At 35.7% G+C, this 20406-nt stretch overlaps 1 protein-coding gene across 8 annotated transcripts in view; it reads right to left on the bottom strand.

Annotated features, from left to right (window-relative positions):
• ADGRB3 (adhesion G protein-coupled receptor B3) overlaps positions 1-20406 on the bottom strand; it is a 439215-nt gene that overhangs the window by 113189 nt on the left and 305620 nt on the right. The gene's annotated exons all lie outside the window — the stretch shown is intronic.

Below are 20406 nucleotides of genomic sequence, written 5' to 3'. Positions count from 1 at the left end.
GTTTCAAAAGTTTTCAACTTTGATCTTAGTTAAGTATAAAAAAATAAAAATTAATATATTTTAAGCAAAATTCTATTTCTGTTGATTTCCTTCAAAGTTTTGTCTGTATTTTTAACTTTGGCAATTCTAATTATGAAATAACTTCATTTCTGCAACAGAATTACTTCAAAATTAAGGTTTTTTCTAATGTAGGAAATGGAAAAGAAAAGCCAGTATACGTTGCCCATGGTTCAGCATAATGTGAAATAGGCCTATAACTTCACATGCCGGTGATGGTAGTAGTAATATGCTCAAGTTTCTTGTGTGATCACAGTCATTTCCACCTCAGTAGCACAAAGTATCAATGAATTAAGCCTCAAAATAGATCTTTAATTTAAGCAAAGTTCACATTAAATGACAATAATCTATTCTGATGCTATTGGAAAACTAAGGCAGATCCAACTGGCTCCAAAATCATAACAATCCTTTACAAAAATAAAGACTATAGCTATTATATTATAGCTAAAATTATGGAAGATCTTTTTTCTTGAATTAATTAGTCATTCAACTAATTATTATTGATCAGTATTGTTTATATACAGTATAAGAGTACAATGAGGAAAAAATACATAGATGAAAAACTATAATCAACTTTATGTTAAATGCAACACTTAGCAGAATGAGGAATCCATTCTAGCTTGAATGCAAAAGATAATCATAATCACAGAAACATATTTCTCTACCAAAATGTGTTTGAAAACTACTTCTGGGCATGAAGTGCACTTTATTTCTCTTTCTCAGATACTCCCCTCCAACATCTAAAAGAAGAAAGAATACTTCTTGTAATTTCCATAACCTAGAACTATTCTACGTCATGTTGGCTTGTTATTACAATTTCTAGAAGTCACTTGAAGCCCAGAACAAGGTCATGAGTATGCCTCGTGCTGAATGTCTGGGGGAAAAAAAAAAATAAATCCCTTTGTTTCTCAGCAACATCAATAGGCAATTAAATATTTGCTAGTAGTTGCAGAAAACATTTCTTTGTCAAGTAAAGTTCATTCTAACATTGTCCCACTTAATTGACAGTCATTACTTTTCAATGTCATTGAAAAGGGAAAGGCACACATACTGAATCCCAGCACAAGTCCTAGCAGAAGTCAGCAGATAGCAAGAGATATCATTTTGAAATACTCTCTGCCTGGATACCATAGTTCTTCCATGACTGAAACCATGCAAAACTCATGAAATGTTTCACTGCACATATGAAACTGTTCAACTGGAGAAAGTTCCATGGAAGGCACTACAAGAAAAATAGGCAAGCATATTTCAAAGAAGATATTACTGATGCAGTTGCTGTTCTGTTACTAGCAGTGTGAAAGTTTGAAATATGCCATGAGAGGGAGTATTTCTTGCCAGTGCATTGCTGGACATACAGGATTAGAAATGCAGCTGAAGAACAACCAGGATAGGACTTTAAAAGCCAAGAAGAAAAGAAAAATTGCAGTACTTGAGTTGGGTATCAGGAAAAGCTGATTGAGGCTTATTGAATAATATCTCCGTTCATATTCCATCTGCCAGATTCCTTCATGTCTGTATAAGACGGGTGGTACTTTAATGAAACATTCTATGAAGTTACTGAAAACAACTTTGTGATTTCAGTGTGCAGCATCTTGTGCATTTCCCCCTGAATTATAACAGGTTTTCAAATATTTTATCCTTACTTAACAACTTATTCTCCAAGAATGAGAGGCTACTTGGTACGACCTGCATGATATTAGCATATATTTTGGTCAAGTCTAATGCAATTATGGCATACACGAAGTGCAATGGCAGAATTATAGAATGGGCTTAAAAATATGAGACAAAATTGTCTTGGATGTGAAGACTAAGTATCTGTGTTTATAAGACGAATAGTCTTAATTCCAGTTTTTGCTTGTAATTGCATTATAAGCTTATGTTGCAGCAAGATGTAATGAATTATCCATCTGCTACATTAGCAAATATTTTTAAAAGTGCAGTGGATTTCAGTATTTTCACTAGTGAATGCTACATCTTAGCCTATTAAAACACTGAAAAAAGACTACAGAAAAATAAAGCGATCACACAGAGAAAATCATTCAGTGACCAATTCCATCTTCACAGAGAAGCATTATTTTTGGAATGAGTTCTGGAGACAGGCACCTTTTTGTGTGAAGCCAATGTGGTGGGATTTTTTTGGTACACTTCTTTTTTTTTCCAGCAAGTATTAAAAGATATTGTTTTTAAGATACAAAGAAAAAAAAAAAAAACCCACAACTCCCTCCCACCCCCAAACCAGGAATTTATCTCAAATTTTTGAAAAAAAGTGTATTAGAAAGCACATCAACATCTTCCCCAATAGATTTAATTTCTGTTTTAAAAATAAAGAGATGTCAATTTTTAATTGGCTTTGTAAAGTTTTTTTAGGGAGAAAAGTGAAGAATCGAAAAACAGCCACAACACTAAACTTCATTGGTGCTTCAAAGAATAGTCTCCCATTAAATTGTGTTTTCCTCTTGAATTTAAATTAACACAGCAGTTTTTCTTGAACAGATAAAGGAAACCTTGCAGCATCACTTCAAGAAGCATCACTGTTCACATAAATGAGATTCTGAGCACACACTCATTTGTGTAGACAATGTGATAAATGTAGATAGTCACATCTTTACATGTGTAAGTCATTACAGGATCTGGTTCTAATACTACTGAGTATATAAAACTGCATCATTGCCAACTGAAATGCAAATGACAAGAGCAACCTGTGTATACTGCCATAGAATATATATATAAATTCATCGCTATATTTGCTAAGGTAGACAGCGAAGATATCTGCTCTTTTATCTGTAGTCTTGTTTACAGATTTCCTGTGAAATTACTGCGAGAAACAACAAAGTTCACATTAAACTTCTGTGGAGGTGTTTCTGGATATAGTCCTCTGTGTCCATGACATCATATATCAAATAGTACTGTAAATGCATGCACCGTAAGTTTTGATTTAAATGACAAGTCGTCAAATTAATTAAGAGAAAAGGCCTCAAACTATTTTGTGACTCATACATTTTTTCTTTTACCAGTTTTGAGTTTTTTCATGAATTCACAGCACACTATATGCTACATATTAGAATAATTGTTTTAACTCTCCCTTTTTGTTTTTGTTTAAATGAAAGGAAGTGATTGCATAAAAGAAGAGACAGTGTATAAAGCTACCAAAGCTTTCTTTTGGAAAAGCAAATCCCTCACTATCTCTCATGGGAATTATATGAAAAGTTCATCCAAACAGAACACGTATATTTTTATGACTCAAACTATGAAGTGACAGACACATGCGGCATTTCAGTTTGTATTCACCATCAACTACAATTGCTCCTCTTTCCATCTAATCTTTAATCTCTGTAGCTCATCTTCAAAATCTCATTAGATTAATAGGTCACTAAAACATTGTTTGATCATATCTCTCAGCCACCTTCATCAACTTATGAGTCAAGCCTGAAACATAAAAAAGCAAGATCAGTTTTGCACTCACTTCCTCTAAAGTATTTTAAATATTTAATGCTCAGTATCTATTTCTTCCCAACTACTCTTGTGTCACAATGTAGTAGGTATTTTAATTCAAGGATAATAAAAAGAAAGAAGAAACTACTCAGATTTAAAACTCATCTGACTGACAGATCACGAAATCAAACATCTAATGTATAGGACTGCTGGATAATACACAATAGAAAGAACAACCAAGGGCAGCCTGGACTACTGGAATCTCACGATGCCGAAGCAAACCTAGCTAAATATCTGATGTTCAGCTATACAGTGTTGACAAACTCTGTGATTTGAAGTTTAGAATTAGCATCTTCTACTCCCCTTATTCTGCTAAGAAATCCAATACATTTAATACTCCCCTCCCTGTGCAAATGGAAATAAAAATGGGAAATGTATTTCTTTCCAGAGAATATTTGGGTAGTGTAATCCTCCCATCCTACTGAAACCAGGTAAGGTATCAGAGTAATGAGTGACTGAACACCCAACGTCTGATGAAAAACTGAAGAGAATACTGAAGAGTAACAAAGATGATCAAAGACCCAGAAAATATGATCCTAATGAGAAATGCTGTAAGAACAGGCATATTTAAGTGAGGGGAAGGAAAAAATAGGACGAAACATGACATCAGTTTCCTCAAATATAAGAAGTTGCCAGGAAGACTGAAGTAGGGGCTACTAGAAAGGCCCTTCATCTGTATGAACAGTAAGGTCTTGATCACTTTGCCCCAGGGAACCATGGAATCTCCATCATTTTAGGGTTTTAAGAACAGGATATAAAGCTGTCTGCTGGGAACGCTCAGGAGACTCAAGTAGGTGGTCTCTTGAGCAAACTGCTTTACAATGTGGTATGAGCCTGTGCTTTCTTCTAAAGGGAGCCACATTTGCTCAATACTCCTGATAATGCATTCCCAATGGCTATTATAAGACTGGGCTGCACCTTTCCCATCTGAGCACAAAACTGGGAACCAGACAAGGTAAATACTTGGTAGATTATCAGTTTGGTTTAGAGTGATGCAGGTTTTTTTTTGTTTTGTTTTGTTTTGTTTTTGTTGTTGTTGTTGTTATTGTTTTGTTTTTTTTTGTTTTTTTGTTTTTTAAATTGTGGTATATATGCTTTAGAATTCCTACAGATGTCACTGAATAGATTTCAAAACTGAGCAGAACTGCTATACAAAGACAGATAAAACACCCAAAGTTAGCTGATGTATGCAGAAGAAATTTCAGCTGGCTTGGATGGCTTTGGAACAGGTCCAAAGGGCATCTGTTTGTGTGTGAAAGGGAACAGGAGTTAGACATTTGTACAGCCACTTACCCTGAGTTTGAAACACTGGCTTTCTGTAATTGATGCAGGGGTGTATTCAAACTGTCTAATTTAGCAGTAGAAATTACTATGGCATTTAGGTTCAACACAGAAAAAATGAAATTGCTTAGTCTCTGGGGGTGAACAGACACCCCAAATGCCAGTGAGGAAACACAATCCCATTGTTATATATATGCTTATTATAATCCGAATACAGGCTTCACAATCAAAATGAGCACGATTTTAAGCATTTGGCTTATCTTAGGCACCTGAATAGCACTTCAACAGGAATATAAAACAGAACATAAAACAGAGGATCATGACTTACACAATAGGGAAGTAAAGTTAAAACATTTAAGAGGTTGTATATCATTTTCATATCATACAGAGACTACTACAAAGGTTCAATATGGTCAATTAGAAAAAGTGGAATTTTCTTAGTAATTTTTGAAGCTAATTATTTGATACACTGAGAAATCTATGCTACAAAGCATACCATAGTCAAATCAATGATAATAAGAAATAGTTTTGATGATATTTTTTCCAGTTCTATTGTTCCATACAATAGACACAATACTATTGCAGAATATTGATCTTCTGTGGAAAAGTTCCCCTGTTAAGCATTGTATTCATCATATTGGAAACCAATGAGTGTTTTAAAAATAACTAATAAATAGCACAAACAATTTTAGCAAAGTTCTTTCCCCCACAGAGTTAAACTCAGGCTGTTAAACTGAATAGTGAAGTGGGTCAGTGATCCAACACTTGAGTTACTTATAAATGGCCTCCTGTGAAGCGCAATGTTTTCTGTGAAGTTAGAGTTGACAAGCCAAACCACCTCTCAGGAGACGGATAAGACCGTGTGTTGTATATTTCATAATTCTGCAAAAAAAACATTATGGTCTTTTTATCATCACTGATCTAAGCATATACCTCCCATTGAGGCCCATAACAGTTTTGTTTGTGGATCAAGGAAAATTGATACTAATACAGTAGAATTCTAATATGAAATGTGTAAACAATTTAAAACACCCACAAAACCAAAGTCACGCTTTTTAGAAAAGGTGTATTTTCTAATCAAGTGTCATGGCTCTGATTTCAGCAAAAGGCTCTGATTACCCAACCAGTCTGTAATCATCATTATCCATAAAATTCCTCTGCAAACACTCTCCCAACATTTCCCAGAGGACTGACTTCAGTGTCACTTCTGATCAAGAAAAACCATGTACATTTTTTATTAGTATGTTTTCAAAACATCCATGTTGTGAGAAAAAGATGTGAAAAGCTATGATATCAATGCACACAAGCCCATAATTTGGCTCCACTATTTGGCCCAGTGACTGTACTAAAGCTCAGGCCTTGGTCCATGCCTGTGTTATATCATAGTTATGCTGCACTTGGTCTTGTGCCCAGGCTGTGTGGTGATGAGCAGACTGTGGCTGACCCTGGACCTGTTTTGTCTTCTTTTGGGTACTGTGAGACTGACCCCTTCACCTAAGTTCTTGCTGTCAGCCTCAGCTCCCAGCTCAAATTCCCTTAAGAAGCTGCTCACTCCTGCTTCTCCCTGTTGTCAAAGTGCCTTACCAAAATTCAAGTACATGCTGACAAGGGACGGCTTTAATGACAGGGTTCCTGAATGAGAACTCCTACTTTCGTCTCAGTACACCGAGGGCAATCAAAAATTTTAGCACCATTCTGGAAAGGCTGCGAATCTTATCAAGCAGCACTGGGAAAAACTGTATTATCTAGTACTGTGAGAGAATGTGCTGTGAATTAGTACTATACACTGAATAGAAAAAGACCTTGAAATATCTTTTGCCATGGTATTATAAGAATTGCTTATAGACATCCATTAATGAATTACATTAATTTCAGCATCTCTCCTATCTCACAGGAAACATTTAAGTTCTCGTTGACTCTTTTGTACTTTCTTTGAAATCTTTGCCAGGCAGCAGGACCAGGTGCCATCACACTGATGATGAAATAATTTTACAGATTCACATATTAACAGTAGAATGATAATTTCCCGGAGTATCTCATTCTGTCAGCTGAACGCCAAAGTCACTGAAAAAATTTTATTTCTACCACTGAGGTTTCTTTTTCTTCATCTAGGAAGAACCTCCCCTGCTTATACACTCCTATACCCTGAAGGCTGGTTTAAGGCAGGTACAAACATAAACAAAGCACACAGTCATGATCCTACCTGCTGGCAGTCCTAGTGATTACTTTAGCATTAGCAAAAAAGAACTGCTTTCCTGTTGGAGGTGACACCAACATCAGAAATTTAGCCTACCGAAGAAGACAGGGAGGGTCATACAGTTCTGGAGGAAAGGAATTCTGCTGTGTCTTTGAGAACCCGCACAGGCTTTAGCAAAAGACACAGTGTGCTAAAGGATATAAAGGCCTTCTAAGTGGAGAAAAACTCTTCAGATTGGTATGGTGTGAGGGATCTGATCTACCCATGTCTCTTTTCCCAGGGTGGTGAGCTAATCATCAGGCTAATAAAGGTTCCAGATATTAGGTGTTATGTTTTAGGCTGAAATGGGACACAGAACAGAATACAAATACTAAGGAACCAACAAGTAATGAAGATGAAAATTGGAAACAGAGGTAGACTCCTTGCTTGTAATGTGGAAAAAATTTGGACTGTGCTTTCCTTCTGTGCTGTTTCAAAATCATGGATGTAAAACATACAAGTGCCCAGGATCCAACTTTTCCCCTTGTTCCTTTAGAAATCAATTTGGCTACAGAAGACTCTGTTTAACCAAATCCTGGTTTCCCTGTAAAAGTTCCTTTATTTCTTAAAACTTCAACAACTGTGAATAGTGTGGTTGTAACTTTCTTTTCTGAGATGGAAGAGGTGGAATGAAGTTCTAGAGATTCAGGAAGAAAAGGAGGGTAAAATTACAGCTTCAAAAGCAAATACTCTTGAAGTTCATCTTATAACTCATCATACGTAAGATCTTCACACAAATCACTTGGACATCATATAATAGATAGGTACCTCACTGATCTTCCTCAGTGAAAGTGATGAGCCAATTAATTGTCCAAAGACATGAAGATGTCATATACAATTGGAAATTACTCAATTACAGTCTCATGGAGATGTCTGACTCTCTGTGTGCATTTCTAATTAGGTACTCAACATCAAAAAAGAAAAACCTTTCAGGTACTCATATTCAGTATTTCCTAATGGTGGATACAGATGTCACTCCATTTATTGTACTGCCTTATGTGAACCACATTCTCAGGAAGCTAGTCCTCCCTCTTTTCTGAAGATCAATGACACACTGAGAGGAAGTGATTATACCCTATTTCCTTCATCCACGTAGGGCAAATGTGCTCAAATTGACACAAGTTTCACTGGATGCAATACCAAAATTCAGTACGGGCACAGAATAAAGCAGGTGTGATGCAGTGGAGTCATATTTCCAGTATTTTGGTTAGTTTTCAACATATAAATTCTTTAAATATAAAACCAAGAAAAGCCCAAAGATAAGATGCTTTAAAAGAAACATTATCCAAAGAACAATCAAAGAAAGACTACTTATTAAGTAAATTATTAATTAAGAGTAATTATTAAGACTAATTACTTGAAAGCAATTGCCTGTAACTGCTTGTAGTTTATTCTTCTTTTTCCTATGTTTTAACATACATTAAGATTAATATATGCTAAATAATACACACATATTGTCCCTTCCTTGCTATTTAAGACTGCATCAATTAGCAATGTTGTGAAAAGAAAAAGAAAACAAAAACCAACACAAATCCTTTTTTTTTTTTTTTTTTTTTTTTTGCTCAGTGGCTCAAAGCTGGTGAAGGACATTTCAAATTTGCTTTCAAAATCTTCCTAAAGCTAAAGAATGAAAAACTGTCTGGCAAACTTAGGCAAGGGTTTTCCTTTCCAGTCTTTTCTGTGACTTTACAATGTTTGATACTAGAAGCCAATAATTTTTTTCTTTCCTCTCCCAAAACATGCCTGTAAATTACACATACAGCACTTGGAGGCTTCTAACATTTTAAATGTTGATTTAGCATCCTGTGGAGAACTTCTAATCATCTTTGTGAAGTCAGACTGGTAGCATTCCTAGGGCTCAATAATCAGTCCTTTATTATCTATGATTGGTGTGCCACAACTTGAAATTTATTAGTCATTATATTAATTTCAGTGTAGTAAAATGCTTAATTTTTGGCCATGCACTTGGATGAACTGATTGATTTGCCTGCCACAGTTGCAAAAGCTTGAAGGAAGTCTAGAAGAGCTTTCTGGCAACTGAGACAAATATATTGGAATTCTGTACCAATAAAGTAACATAAACACTAATGCTCCTTTTCCTCCAGCTGGGATTTGGTCTTCTTTTATTTTTCTCATGAAAATACAAAGTAGTTATGTTCTCACTACTCTTCCCATAATCATTCCTTTTTTCCCCTGTCTCTTCTACTCAAACTTAAGCCAATGGTTAAAATAAATAGCACTTCAGAAACAAAGAAACATTTACTATGCCAGATCTCCTCACACTAAGTTATCAACTGGAAATGAACAGATTCATTCTCCACGTGCTCCAGTAATAGTTTAACTTTGCCTACCCAAAACCAATTACTTCCCATGCTTGTGCCTGTACAAATTGATATAGGGACTTCAAATTCACTTCAAATTTCATTTCTTTTACAATCAGATTTATCTATTTATTCAGTTGGCTGTTTTCCTGTTGAGGTTCTTGGAATGATAATTATTTAGTATGCTTTTTAATGGGCACATGTTCTTCTAACAGTAGCTTTTTCCAGAACAAAACACAGTACCCAAGCTTCATCATCACAGTCAACAGCAATTCCTTGTTATTCCAAGCTGAATTTTCTCTAGTTAGCCTCCTACTGATGATGTCTGTCTGACATATGCAGACTCTCAATTCTTCTCAATTGTGTTATTTCTTGGTTTTGCTTTATTCTATACAAATGAGATTTGCCTTCCTCCTGTGGTTTGATAGCTCCACAAAATTGTTTCTGAAGGTGTTACACAGCTTTCTTTCCACTCAAGGACTTGATTTTTAATCTGTACCTGCTTCTCTTCAATAATCTGATCTGTCAATATTAGCCTAATTTCATTTACATGCTGATGACAAGGAGATTGATGCTATAAAATTAGCCCTTAATATTTCTTCTTCCATATCAGTGCTGCTTCCTTGCCAAGCAGATGACAAACCTTGGATGTTTAAAAATTTCATACAATTTATTGCCTCCAAAATATACATTGCTTGAGGGGAAAGGCACCACTTTAAATCACTGTTCTTTTTTAAGTCTGACATTGTGTGTTCACTATAAAGCATTCTGTAATAGACAGCACTGAGACTCCCAGATCTTCTATCACTAACATTATACATAAGTTTTTATCCATCAAAAACTGTTGGCAACTGAGAGTCACTAGCCTCCTAATGCAGTATAATACACAGCCAGTATCAGTGTTCAGCATAGCCACTAGCAGTTTTTAACCGGATAAACTCTTCTACTTTGCCACAGCCTTCAGAAAATGCAGAGACTTAACCTCCAACCTTCTTAAAATCTGCAGGCCTTTCTGATAATATATGAGAATTTATAGTTCTAGATGAAGGAAGGTCAGCTGATCATACATTCTCATCTCCTGATACAAGACAAGAACAGCATATTCAGATGGTCTACTATGAAAAAGCACAATGTGTATTTTCCATACATGAGGTTTCTAGAATTCTCACAGAAGGTCTACTGATTTCTTGAGGAGATAGAACATTGATTTCTGGATGAAATTTTTTAGGTACGTTAGGAGATTTTACATGTGCTATTAACTTGTCAGAGGAATTATTTTCTTTCCTAACTTTGAGTCACAGGTTTTTAAGGCAATCTTTTTCTAATAGTGAGATTTAAAATTCCTGAATAACTGCCAAATCAGGCAAAAAATTTTTTAGATTCCCAATACTTTTCAGTGCCTCTAAATTCTATAAACGTGTACAGGAAAATAGATTTGTTCAAACTTTCAAAAACAACTGCACCATAGGAATGCTTTAGCAACACATTTCTTACTGTGCTTCTTACTTCCTTCTTCCACTAGTCATCCAGCTCCTTTCGCTCACTTTCACAGAGCTGCAAAATACAGAACTATACGTGTTGAAAGAGACATCTGGGGATCACTGAGTCCAACCACCCTGCTTAAGCAGGTTCCCTAGAGTAGATTGCACAGGAATGTTTCCAGGCAGGTCTTGAACACCTCCAGAGGAAACTCCACAACATACCTAGGCAGGCTGTTCCAGTACTCAGTTATTCAAACAGTAAAGGAGATTTTCCTTGTGTTTGTATGGATCTCCCTGTGTTCTAGTTTGTGTCCAAGCCCCTTGTCCTCTCACTGCACAACACTGAAAAGAGCTTGGTCCCGTTAGACTCTCATACTTTAGATATTTATAAATAGTGATGAGATCCCCTCAGCGTTCTCTTCTCCTGACTGAACAGTCTCAGATTTGTTGGCCTTTACTTTTGTTTGGAAGATATTCCAGACTATTTACCATCTTTGTGGCCCTCTGCTGGATTCTCTCTAGAAGTTTCTTGACTTATTGAACTGGGGAACCCAGAACCGGACACAATACTCTAAAAGTGGCCTCACCAGTGCAGAATAGAGGGGAGAGGACCACCTCTATCTGTTAGCCACACTCTTTTCAGTGCAAGCAGGAAACTACTGGCCTTCTTGGCCACAAGGGCGCAATATTGGCCTCATGGCTAATATGTTGTTTTCTTACATTTTTAATGTAGCTGGGAATGAGAAAAAAATAAAAAAATAAAAAATCAACCGTTAACATAAATTCTCATATTCCACTGACTAATGCATTGATTTTCTCTGTGTCACAGGGAGAGATTCAGGTTCAGACAGTCTGATGGTGGCAGATCGCCAGCCTGCACTGGCACTCTGTCTGGAAGGTCAGCAGAGCAGTGTTAAAAATGATACAAATGCTGCCCTTCTTCTTCAGAGGTGATAAGGATGTCAGCTGGCTCAGGACTTCAACAGAAAGATTGTCTGGGTCAAACCCACAGCTAGATCTAGACCGTTAACTGTAAGATTTTGGGATAAAGCAAACAGACTATGTGAAGCTGCTCATGTGTGGTTATGGAAAGAAGCTAGAACCTCCAGAGACATTAAAGTGGAACTACTTTCATGCAGTAGACTTAGATGACAAACTTTCCTTGAAAAACATATAAACATATTTTACATGGATGTTTGGGCTTTATCCTTAACATGAAAATGAAGTAATTTCAGCATCACAGGATTTATCTTTATAGTAGTTTTGGGTCACCCACGATCTTAATCATTGGCAATGTAGAACTGCTTGGGAGCCTGATGGGCTTGAAAGAGGGACTAGACAGCTGAAAGAGAGGTTTTCCCCCATACTCCAATAGGAAAATAATTTACTACCTTCATATCACCTGTTCATTTTTAAAAGTTTGAATTCAGAGTTAAGCAGCTTTTTGTTTTTAAGTTAGAGATGATTTTTTTATTTTTACTTTTTTAAGATAATAAAAATATGCATTCATTTTAAAGAGGATTTAACAGAAATTTCCCCTTGTCTAAATCAAGAAGAGCAAATAATCCCTTTGATTGAAGTACTTCTTGCCCATACAAGTAATACAAATCCATTTTGGGGATTCAATACCAGGGCATCTGCTTTTGACTTTTAATTCCATTTGCTTGACTGTTAAGCCTAATGCTTGTTAATTTTATTTGTAACATACTGAGCCAGTTTCACTGGTGTGCTTTGCTTGTTTGTACCTCTTCATTTATGCACAACAGGCTCAAACTGATTCTAGCCAGCTGATTAAGGTCATCGGCATCAATGGAGCGATGCAAAACTTAATTCACCAGTAAATACAGCCTTTCTTAAAAAGTTAAAGCCATGTGTTGATCTCCTCTTTATTACTCTTTTAAGATTAAGAAAAAATGTTATTCTTAGTTTTAAATACAGAGAAGCTCACTGATCTACTTGTGCTGTTCCACGAGCATGGAAACATTTATTTAAATTAAGTTTCAGTCAATTTGACATATTCTTGTCGATTTTTATATCTGTGTCTTTACATATCAAATTCAGGTGTCAGTACATCAAACCATCAAGTGTGCATACAGATTTCACTTTTGCTACTTCACATTTGCAAGGATTCAGATGGTCTACTATAGAAATAGAGAGAGATGCTGTTATTCGTAAAATTTTGGCATTGGTTGGGATACTTCTCCAGTCTCTGGTTTGCAAAATGTTCAGAAAATGTTGGGTCAGTTTGGTTACAGTTTTATGTAAAAAGACAGAAAATTGTGCTGAGTTTCTGAGAACACAGCCTATATACTTTATCCTTGCTTTATGCATAATCACTTGTACATTGCATATTAGGCCTTCATAATCCCAGACAGGCTGGGGATGGACAGCAGAAATCATGCACACAAATAACCCAGTCTTACATTGTAAATCCTTTAAAACCAGCCTGCAGAATACAGAAAAGGAAGAACAAGGAGAACAGCTGTCTCTTCAAGTGCTGATCAGCTGCTGCCTCTGGCTTTCACAGTGTAGCACAGCAGATCAACAGCCGGTTCTGTCAATGATAACCACAGCTGTTTTTTTGTGGGCTATATACACAAAAGTTTAATAACCTGCAAGTAGTCCAAGCTCTTCACATATATGGTATGTGGCAACAAATGAAGACAGCATCGCTTCCAAAAAGCTAAAGGCTTCAGAACAGAAAACAATTTTTCTCCACAATACTTTGACATTCACAGTAACAAAACAGAAGGCTTTTATCATAACACTGCTATAAATTCAAAAGAGAAAATCAGAAATCGATGGCATGATTTCTGATGGCTTATATTTACACAGAGTATTCAGGTTGCTTTTTATTATTGTGATGATTTAAACATTTAGATTAACACTAAAAAAAACTAGTTGTGTATAGAATCTAATTCAGAATTATTAAACGGTTTCAACAGTTTTATAAGCTTTTCACTTTGGAAAGATTAGGGTTTGGATCTAGAGTACACAGCAATTTAAAGTTAGTGGAGCGCTTCACAAATTGGAATTCTAATTTGGAAGAATGAAGGTCTCCTAAAAATGTGATGCACACCAATAATTTAAAATTATTTTCTCATTTGCAAGCTCGGAATCCCTACCATTTACAAAGACACTTCTAACAAAAAGTAAAGTGTTACAATAATTTCAAATCAGTAACTGTGGTGGAGAATGATCCTAAGGCACTGAAGTGCTACACTTTCTTTTATGGAAGACCTCAATCTTAAAAATATAAGCAAGTCAAGAAGCTCCTTCCCTGCAAAGACTGAAGATATAATGAAGTGACGTGACGTAAGAAGCACATATTACAAAAGTATACATAAACATTTTAGGTACAGCTACACAGAAAAACTTTGTGCCTGTGAATACAGCTTAGAGCTAAGCTCTTTTGTGATTTATAGAATCACCCATTTATCATTATTTGTACTGCATATAAAAAAATCAGTTCAGTAGATCAGCCTCGTTGCCTCTAATAATTAGATACACATACATTTTCTATATGCACATTTTGTTGTTGGGAAAGAAATGCTGTATATTGGTCTTAATCCTTGCAAGACATGAGAAACAAGTCTACACATGATTGAGTGACGCTAAGTCAGTGACATGATCACAGACAAAAGACACTCTGTAGTGGAAATAAAAAGATAAAACAGTATATATATAAATATAGATATACTGCAGTATAATAGATATATAATAGATATATTGCAGTATAAGGCCTGATTTTCCCTCAGTGGCAGAGTGACAACTTGGTTCTACTTCCCTGATCCTTCCCAGTGTCAGCTGAAACTAGTTCTCTCTCAGCTTTGTTTGGAAAATACTACATTCCAATCAACAAGATTATATCTTCTATTTTGCATATTATTATCTCAACACATTAATTGATATTATTTATTTACCATTTAACTTTCAACTATCCTTTTTCTTTCTATAGAACTGCTACTATTTCCCTCCTTCTGGAAACCATACTTACTCAACTTCATAGTCTCTACCCTCTTCTTAAGCACAACCAGAGGTCTTATCCTTACTGCTCCCTGACTAGCTTTTGAAAAATACATTGTTCGACAATTTTTAAGCCTCAGCTTCAGTCCACACTTGCACTGAAAATTTCTCTTATGTGTTCCTTACCATATGATTCTGATCAGAAGCTTTTTTTTTCTTCCTGTCCAATGTTATCACCATGTAGCTCTGAATATTATTGATCCTTCCTGATATGCTCAAGAAAGTCAATATCTTCAGCTTCTTCATCTCTTTTGAGCCCCGCCTAACTGTACTTTCAGCAGTTTCTTTGGAGTTCCTGTATTTCATGCACTATTGATTATGAAGCTTTTGAATGCTCTACTCTTATTTGTTCTGCCTGCACTTGTAGTTCTGAATATTACACTTATTCAAGTAATATAGACTTAGTAATTTCTCCGACTAAGTTTATTTTCCCTTTACAGGCTGTGAGTAAGGTTAAAATAAAAGCAAGCAAGCAAAGCAGGCCATAGACAACACTGAGCAGAAGAAAATGATCACTTAGTGAAGTTAGTTTATTGCTAATTAAATTGCTATTGAAAAAAACTGAGAAAAAAATTAACTTAATTTCAGTATTAACAATTGACTTAAACCACTAAAACGATGGAAAATAAACTGTTTTGAAATGATGTGTTAGCTTAACATAATTTTGCAAGTGAGGCCAATATTTTCACTTAAGGAGTGGAAAAGCTTGTATGGAGAGGGGAAGAGATCTACATTCAATTCAATTCAATCAATCATTCAATAATGCTTGAAATTTAAAGCGTATCTACTCAACTCATGTCTTTTATCAGTAATTCTTCTTCTAGTTCCCCCTTTCTCATAGCAATCTATCAATATGATCTGTGAAAGCATAGGCTTCAGAGGAAGCAGACAAATGACACGGAATGAACAGGTATTCACTCTATTCAACAGTGAATTCCTGAGATGCCCAAGAAGACTCAAGGCAAATATCAAAAAGAGAATGGCTGTGCTGAGTTCATTTTTATTTTTATGGGGAAAATTGAGGACTTAAGAGTATAATACACTACTGATCTTGAACCTTTGAGAAAGTATAGTTCAATGTGAAGGTTAAATTTTTTTGAAGAAATTGGATTTCCTCTTGTATATATATTAATAATACATTTCCCAAATGCCAAAGATTTCAGGATCAGGCCAAGATTCATAATTATATTATTTATTTCTTCCCTTTCTTAATTCCAATTTCTAACACTTATTAATAGCTACAATGGCTAGAAGCGTGAATCTCCTTTTCAGTTGCCCTGCCATCCCCTCAGCTACAATGGCTAGAAGCGTGAATCTCCTTTTCAGTTGCCCTGCCATCCCCTCAGCACTTCTTTTCCAGATCTCTCCCTTGCACATCTCTCTTTTCTGAGAGAAGTTTTTCACTTCTATTCCACCAACCTGGAAGTGTCCCTTCATTTACTTACAGCCACTTTCATCTTGAAGTTGTGTGTTCCCTGTTTACAGACTTTTGTATGACCTAAGTTAACTAAGAAGTATGGTCTCTATCAAATCCTTCAAGCACCCTTAGAATACATTAAAAATGAACAGAAGACAATTTCTTCACGCCTACTTACAGTAAAGAAGCGTCAAAATGTTATTTCTCTGGTTCGAGATTTTACATTATATTGGTACGATCATAAATTTGGTTGTAAAATGTAAACTTAGATGTCAAGCCAGTAGAGTTTGGTTTAATACAGAAATTCAGCAATACTTTGAAAATTCTTTTCTTCTTGACTACTTCCTCATTAATTACTGTACAGGACACTTCTCCCACAGAGACATGTTCTCAAACTTGCCTCTAGCACATCAGCACACATTACAATGCATTTTGTCAGTGTTCTGTTCAGTGATTTCCATGCTGTGTCTGGAGATAATCCAGCCTTCCATTTTGCACTGAGTCCACCTTCAGCCTCATTCACTCTGTCTTTCCTTTCCTCCTGTCTGTCTGCCAGAGTTGTGCTTTATTTCTGCTAACCTAAATATTGATGACTAACCTGTTTTCCCTGAGTAGCTGAAACACTCATAAAAATACTTATTTTCTTTCATAACACATGCAATATAAGTATGGTGAAGATCTTTTTAAAATTAACATATATTATTATTCTTATATAAAAGAATTGTAATAAATGTAATCAAAATTTAGGCACACTTCTGAAGTTAGAATAATTTTAGTAAATTTTGAAAGTATGAGGAGGGTATGACTATCTAGATGGAACTACATAGGCCTAATCTCTTTGAAGTACTTAGATTGCTCTGAAAGTAATGCCTCCTATGTAGTTTCCATTCCAAATAAGTCAGATACAGAAAGCACAATAACACTAGTTGATAAAGCAAATTCTCAGCTACAAAACAGCCACCAGAATTACGCATTTGATCAGCAGTGAACAAGAACCTGCTTGCTGTGCTTGTAATAATCATCTGCACTTCTATGTCAGACACCATTTTGTCAGACTGCTCCTCTGCTGCCATCTGCTACACACCAATAAAATGCTATAGGATATTGGTGGTAAGGTGAAACCTCTACTGTCCCACCACCAACATCTGCCTCAGATGCTGAGGGCCAACATCAAGAAATGTGAGGCATTACTTTCAGAACCAGCCCTGTAATAGGTACATTCGTACAACAGAAGATGATCCTTTTCCATTGGTTACTCCCTACAAGCAGGTAAATATTTAGACCTGCAGAAATTTTGTCTGACTTGGCTCTTGAGTGACCTGAATCTTAATTCACCTGGCTCTTTAAATTTATCTGAAGATCCATGTTATGATTTTCAATTAATCAGCACTGATTTTACTGATTTTCCTGACCATTCTGAACTAGCCTAGTATTTCCAGGTGTTCTAAACATGACTGTGAATGAAGAAGCTGAAAATAATTTCATTTTACTCATTTTTATTACTGATACCTATCCTGATTAACTTAACCTTCTGAAGTACAAGCACAAACCCTGCACATTTAAAAGTTTTACTTGACCCCGTAAATATGTATAACAAGATTGTTGAAGATCAAAGCAAATTCTATTGCAGGAAGTAGTAACCTTTCCCTGTGTGTATAGAAATACCCATTTACATGCATTGATGTAATTAATCTATCCACTGACACACAAACCAGTCAATATTCATAAAAGAAGGCAGTTTTAAAAATACCTTCTTTTGTAGCATATATTTTATTTTCCTTATTAACATGCTAATTAGCTTATGCTCAGAGTGATTCAACTTTCTTTTAAGAACCTAACTTATCTGGAGAAGCAATACACAGCAAACCTTGTTGAGTCAAGGCCCCATCACACAGAGTTTCATTTAGAAAATTAATTTTAGTAAACATCTTGCTACCATTTTGCAATTCTAGTGAGTTAATCTAGTGATTAAAAAATAAAATCCCCAAATCTCCAAAGATTAACTTGCCTGTTGACTAGGAAGGAAGTTTTATTCTCCAAGACACATTCTGTCAGAGAGGCAAGTAATGAACCTAAATCTGTGAACTATCTTTGGAGCACTCCAGATAATCATGAACAGGTTGAATCAGATGTCAGACAAATCAGTGCTTAGAGATGATGAAGTCATTGGACTAGCACAGTGCTGAGAGTAGAAAATAAATGGCCACAAGAAAATTAATGATTATAGGGAAATCTAAGCCACTTCAAAGCAATATGATAAAGGAAAATTCCAACTATTGCTAAAAATAGATTCTGTAGAATTAGTATATTTATCATGCACAAACGCATGACTTTGTATACTCAATTTCTCTCCGATATGAATTAGATTCCTACTGAAGAAGCAAAGTGATTTATATAAATGGGGTTGTGACCAAAGAACACAAATAGAGCCAGAATCCAGTGAATATGCAATGTTTGAAGACACCAAAATACTCTCATGAAGTTCTTTGCCTTTTTCATATTTCTTTCACCATCTTTTTATTAACTATATTGAGATTTTCTGGAACACCTCCAGCCAGAACATATTTTCCCATTAGTGAGCTGACCAAAATTACATCTAGTGAACTAGAAGTTTTAGAACACCAAATGCTATACAAACACTCAATTAACTTCTCTAGTTAATCGAGGATTTTCCTACTCAAGCTATTTATATACTGTCTGCAGTTTTGTCAAACAGAGAGGTAGGTTGAGATTAATGATGCTTGGAAATAAGCATTTAAGTTAGTACAAACATTTTTTCCCCCTTCTTTTTATGGTCTCAAGTCACTGTCAATATTCTGAAACTATTTCCTTGTGAAGGTTTAAATGACTGGATAGATCTATCTGGAAAAATTAGTAGGTGGAAAACTTTAAAAATAAAAAAAAATAAAAAATGGTTGTCAAAAAGATATAGTTTTTTTTTTGTTTGTTTGTTTGTTTTTTTTATATTTTTTTTTCAGTCTAGCTCCTGAGTTAAAACACTGCTTTACTGGGAAATTGTGCTGTCTGACTGTAAGACTATCCAGCACTACCAGCATTAAGAAGCTTGCTTTGGAGAAATTCACTTAGTTTTATTGCAACAAAGCTAATTTCAGTTCAGAACACATAGATGGCCTGGGTCTCATTTCCCCATATTTCTGAAGGAGTGTCCTACCTTCCATCCAAGATTCTTACCCTTCCAAAATCAAATTATGGAGCACAACCTCCTAGCCACTAGGATAAAGCAAAAAAAACCTGAAAAGACTGTGAGATGGACAACAGGAAAGCTTCACTGGCACTTTTAGCTAGAAGGCAGGAGGCAGATAACTTCCCATACTTGAGAGGGGAACATTGCCTTCTAGTCTATACTCAAGTGAATCATAAGTGTTAAATATGAAAAGGAGATGTACCAATACTGACACTGAACATATCCTCCCACTCAAATTCTATTTGTCCCATTCAGTAAGAGCTGTTTACATTTTTGTGATTTTTTAACCCCATTTAGACAAGTATTCTTCCTCGTTCATCCTCTAAATACATCCATGGTCCCAGTTTGACTCACCACTGTGTAACTGACACATAAGAGCTTTTGGGAAGCAGACTGGTGGCTTCTGTGAGACTACCCACAAAGTGGGGCTATTTTTAATATGAAAACACCTCTTACTCTGCAGTAATGCACATTCCTTCATGGTACTACATCGGTAGCATAGTTTGCAAGCTTTGTTTTTGTTTTTCCCTTTCTGAACCATTTCCTTACATGAGGGAAAAAATAAAAAAATGTGTTAAACAGAGTGAAACAATACAACAAAATAATCATGGACTGATAACCTGACATTGCAGTTCAACACTTTACAGTGAAACTAGCAACACTGATACATGGTAGCTTTACAATACAACCATGTAACATGATGCATTTACCAGAAAGCTGTAATTGGATATCATTCCTTCATTCCCCTGTGACTGGCTGCGATTTCACCCACTGAAAAAGTGGCTTTCCAGCCTTGTTTATTTTCAGAGTTCAGATTCAGAGCAGCAGAATCCAACTTTTTGACAGTGATGTACTCTCTACAGAAGGAGACAGAGCTTTCCTTCACACAA

Source organism: Excalfactoria chinensis, chromosome 3, assembly GCF_039878825.1.
Source record: "Excalfactoria chinensis isolate bCotChi1 chromosome 3, bCotChi1.hap2, whole genome shotgun sequence".
NCBI lineage: Eukaryota > Metazoa > Chordata > Aves > Galliformes > Phasianidae > Excalfactoria > Excalfactoria chinensis.
Note: the sequence above shows the minus strand (reverse complement) of the source record. Positions and strands in the feature narration are given on the sequence as shown.